This window comes from Crocodylus porosus, unplaced genomic scaffold (assembly GCF_001723895.1).
Source record: "Crocodylus porosus isolate Cpor-Errol unplaced genomic scaffold, CroPor_comp1, whole genome shotgun sequence".
In the NCBI taxonomy this organism is placed as follows: Eukaryota; Metazoa; Chordata; order Crocodylia; family Crocodylidae; genus Crocodylus; species Crocodylus porosus.
This window is the reverse complement of record NW_017728913.1, coordinates 5,403,188-5,408,466: the sequence shown is the minus strand read 5'-3', so window position 1 is coordinate 5,408,466 and position 5,279 is coordinate 5,403,188. Positions and strand designations below refer to the sequence as shown.

General features: G+C 45.5%; 1 pseudogene; it reads right to left on the bottom strand.

Moving 5' to 3' along the window:
• Positions 1 to 1,852: 1,852 nt before the first annotated feature.
• Positions 1,853 to 3,851, bottom strand: LOC109309585 (annotated as a pseudogene).
• Positions 3,852 to 5,279: the final 1,428 nt, after the last annotated feature.

Below are 5,279 nucleotides of genomic sequence, written 5' to 3'. Positions count from 1 at the left end.
AGTAGTCTGGAGTAGCTGGTAGGGCTCTGAAGTGAAATCAAGTTCTCAACATGTAAAAACTTCTGTATTTACAACTTTATATTTCGTATGCTTCACCCCTTTAAGGAGACATTTAATAGATTGTGATTCTCTAGTGTTTTTTAATATTGTGCAGATGTTTCTAATACATAGTTTTGGTTGAACAGTTAAGCTAGAACTTCAGTCTGGGCCTTTAAAAGAAATGCAAACCCTTGGGACCATCTTCTATGCACCCTTGACAAAAACTTATTTGTATTGGTTTTTGTACTAGAACTATCCAGTTTCCAAATGTTTCAAACTTGGGATTCTCAGCAAGCTGAAAATAAAAGGTGATGCTCCAAATGAAATCAGCATGATCTCTGCATTGAGTATCTGCCTAAGTGGGGATCTTAGTGTATGATTCTGAGACCTGACTTGAAAGAACATGATCGTGTGAACAACTGCATGGGCATTTATAATTAAAACACCAAACACTCACCTGAGCGGTACTTTTTTAATGTATTTAATGCCTTGTAAAACTGACTTACAAGGCCTTAGGGCTTCTCTTTTTTTTAAATCACCTTGCAAATACACAGGTAGGAAGAATCTGAGAACATTATGGTATATTTCCTTGGCACAAAATGGTACTATGCATGCATAGATCTCTGAGTACCAGAAGCAGAATAGTCATATTAGCTGTTCCATCCAGGATAATAGATTCTTTTGAAAAGGGTATGTTATCCTGAGGAACAAGATACAGTCGCTGAGAGATTACCAAACCTGGGACAGGGAAAGAGGAAACTAATATGTTGTGAGTTCAGCAACAACACTCTGGACACTGTTGTGGTGAACTCACAGTTAGTTATTATTATAACTCTCTGGAATCATACCTGGCTGGATCTTAACAATTGCATCAGTAGATGTATGCAGATCTTATACCTGTTCTGCCTCTGACTTGACCCAGTCCAGAAGAGAGGAACCAAGAAAGCCTCTGGTGCCTTGTGGCAGAGAACAGGGAGTCCCAGTGCTGCAGAACTGCCACAAAGCAACTGAATCCTGCAGTGCTGAACATGAGGGCTTGGGCCTTACAGGGACAGTGCAAGGAAAACAAAATAAAACATGACACCCCTTTCTCCTAGACAGAATAGTCAGCCAACCATTTAGAAGGACTCCACTTCCGCTGTGGTCTTCCCATAGAGCCGGACTCAGGCTGACAGGACCATCATCTGCTGAACCCCTTGCTATCTGAAGACTCAACAGCGATGTTTCCTTCTCACGGTGATGGCAAAGGGTTTGCATTGGTGGAAACAGGCAGGCACTTCCCCAATGAATCCATGTCTGTCAGTGGTGGATTGGTGCTTGAAGATTGCTGGGGTGTGGAGTTATCAGTAGGAGAACGCCCACACAGCTGGTCCACATGACATCTCCAAACTTGTCCGTCGTCAGCCTGGACTGTATGTGATACGGGTCCTGTGGCGCTTACAGTTTTAGATTGAACACACTATGGGTCTGTCTTATAGTCCCGAGCAAACACAGTCTCTTGTGGAACAAAAAGATGTAAGGTACCAGATGTCAATGCAGAGTCCAGCTCCTTTTCTTTTGTAAACTGCATGTCTCTCACAAGGTCTGGGTTAACACAGTCAAGGCAGGTCTTGAGATGACAACCCTATAAGAAGCTCTGATGAGCTGGACCCTGTTGTAGGGCAAGGAATTACATCCTGAGCTAACAGAACTATCTGGCCAGTCTGGTAGACCAGACTCCTACAACAGTCCTTTTCAGTGCCTCTTTTGTAGTGTGCACCATTTGCTCAGCTTGCCCATTGGCCTGTGGCCTGCGAGGTGCAATGGTAATAGTTCAACTGAGATTGCAGCTGGCTAAATCTTGGAACTCTCCTGAGGTAAGTCCACTGCCATTATCAGAAATGAGTGTCAGGCATCCCATGGATTGCAAACAGCTGACAGAGAACTATTATAGTGGCACCTTAATGTAAGAGTTGAGATAGTAATCACGTCAAGCTATTTTGAGTATGAGTTAACAACAATTAAGAACGTACCTTGAAGAGGATCCACAAAATCAGTGTGGATGCATGGCCAGAGTTCCTTTGTCATTTCCCAAGGGAATACTGGTGCCTTTGGTGGATTATGGCGGGTTGCTTGACAAATGCTGCACTCCCTCACAACCCTTTCTATGTCATTGTCCATACCTGGCCACCATACATAACTTCTAGCCAGCGCTGTCATCCTCACAATGCCTGGGTGTGCTGCCTGCAGTGTTGTCAGTATGATTTGGCATCTGCTTCTGGAATTATGCTTCTGGATTCCCACACAAGAGGCAGCCCTTGTGGGCAGACAGCTCATGCTGTTGTGATGAAAATGGCCTGAATTCCTCAGCCAATTTGTCTTCAGGCCAGCCCCTCCACACTCAGTTGAGGACATGGGCAAGGATAGGGTATTTTGCAGTCATCCTTCTATCTGATCAGCTTGAAGAGAGGGGCTTCTGGCATGGATTCCAGCATGAGGACTTCTGCTGGTGGAGGAGTAGCACAATCAGGTATTTGTAGTGGCAGGTGACTCAATGCATCAGCATTTGCAATCATTTTCCCAGATTCGTACATGAGTGTATAGTCATATGTGTTTAGCATGATGTTCCAGCATTACATATGGGGAGACAAAATAGGAGGAGTTGGTTTGTCCATAGTAAAAATTCCAAGATGGGGTTTCTGGTGGCTCTGTCTTTCAAGAAGATGTGATAAAACTTGAGAAGTCCTAAGAGTGCTTGAAGACCTTGTCTGCATTTTGGTATAGGGGCATCATGTATTGCTTTTACTTTCTCTTCAACTGGGTGAATGCCAGAAGTATCAATTTGATATCCCAGAGAGTTGATACTGGAAACTCCCAGTTGACATTTCTCTCTTTATACTCTGCTTTATCAAATATCTGTAAAACTTCTCTGAGTGTCCCAGTGAGTTTCTCTCCAGACAGCCCCATGATCAACACATCAAAGTATGGAACAACCCCAGGAATTCCTGCTAGCATTTTCTCCATGAACCGCTGGAAATTTCCTGGTGCCACAGAAATTCCAAACTGGAGGTTCTTGACAATGGAACACTGCCCGGTGTGTAATTATTGTTTGGGCCTCAGCTGCCTTGTCATCCACTATCAGTTGCTGATAGACTTGAGCAAGGTCAAGTTTGACAAAAACCTTCCCTTCTGCAAGAACAGATAGTAACTGGTTAATGGCAGGCACTGGGTGTGGGTCCTGCTTAAATGCTTTATTAACAGTGCACTTGTAATCTCCACAGATGTGAACAATGTCGTTAAGTTTTAAAACAGGAACAATTGGTGTAGCCCAGCTTGCATGTATGATTGGCTTGAGGACCCCTTGCACAATAAGCCAATCTAATTCTGCATCAATTTTCAGCAGCAGTGAGAAAGGTACATGGCCAAGCCTTCATAAAGATAGAGGCTAACGCAGGATCTATTTGGAACATCACAGCTGAACCAGAGTAAGTTCCTAATTCCTCAGAGAATACCTGGAGAAACTCTCTTGCAAACCTTTCCAGACTTTCTGTGGAGAGACTGTGTATGCCTTGAATACTGATTCCTAATGATGAGAACCAGTTTCTCCCCAGAAGACTTTTGCGGGAACCCTTAGTGATAATGAGGCGTAGATGCTGTCTAACAGATCCATACTGGGCATCTACACTGTGGCTACCCAAAGTTTACACAATCTGTCCATTGTAGTCATGCAGGTGACACTCTGGTTTCAATAATTTGGGAAGAAGGTGCCAAAACAACTGGAAGAATGTGTTTTCATCTATGAGGGATACTTCTGAACCCGAGTCCACTTCCATTTTGCACTTCTTTCCATTTATTAGTAAATGTTTAGGATTGGGAATCCAAAAAAGATGACAAAGCCGGGAGGATATACAGAGGGACTAACAATAGAGGGATGGGGATGAGGAGGGGAGCACAACTAGGTTACAGGAGATACAATGTTAGCCAACTAAGCCCGGGGGTGGGGGATGGGAGGAAGGGGGAAGAAGAGGGACGAGGGTTTGTGACACCGAGAGAGAAAGGAGATAGATAAACACAAACCCATTACAGTGGTCCACAATGGTGGAGGAAGTGGTTTGAAGGAAGTGTCTCAGTCCATATAGAGTCTCATCATGGGGGTCCTCTTTGGGTGGAGCGGGGTTGTCCGTGGTTGAAGAATCCTCTCAAAAGTCCATCTGGTGCAGAGGGGAGGTGGTTCAGGCGGTCCCCTCTGGGTCCGGTCAGGCAGTGGCTCATCTGGTGAGGTCAGAGTACTGGTGGTGGCCCGTGATGTGTTCCACGTAGATGTCGCGGGACCAATGGATGGTGTTGGACACCATGAGGCAGTGCATCAGCTTGGCATAGTGGCAGGAGATGCAGCAGCCATGCAGGATGCTCTTGTTCCTGGGATCCCAGGCTCCAAGCGTTCCCACGATGAGCGTGTCAACCATCACGTCGTAGCCACGGCCCCTCAGGGTGTCGGCCAGCGGGGCGTACTTCTCCCACTTGTGAGTCTGGGCATCGGTGAAGGCTTGGCATCAGTTCTCGAAGGGAATGGTGGCATCCATGATCATGACCTTCTTGGCCTCTTTGTTGGTTACAATCATCTCAGAACCTTGAGTTTTGACAACACCAACATTTTGAATCAAATATAGTTTTTGTTCCTCACGTTCTGGAGAGGACTATAATCTGTGAGTGGTTTAGCAGTGAATACATTTGCCACAGTCTTTTTGTCTCTCAGAACCGGGCTTCAAATGGCAAACCCTCTCTCTGTGGCCCTTCTTCTTGCAGGGATGACACTCCACATTCCTAAACCTGCATTCCCTTTGTCTATGTTGGCCGCCACAACTCAAACATATCTGTGGATTAATTGGCTTATGTGGTGCTGTTGGTGAGAGTATAATCTGCTGAATTTGCTGGTGATGATCTGATTCTTAATCTTTTTGGAGTAAGAGAGACCAGTAATGCCTCTGGCAGAGAAAATGGAGTCCCGAGTGCTGCAAAACTTCCACAAAGCAAACTGAACCCTGCAGTGCTGAACATGAGGCTTTGGCCTTGAAGGGACAGTACAAGGAAAACACAGTACGGCACAACATAAACGCAACCAGCTGACCAGGCAGGAGTTGTTGACTGGGATATAAACTCCCCTCTAAGGATGGCCCTCGCAGTGAAGGAAGATGGAGGCCTTCAGAGAAGCAAGAGTGAGTACAGGCCTGGCCAGGAGAGCGGTCAGAGAAACCTTTGTC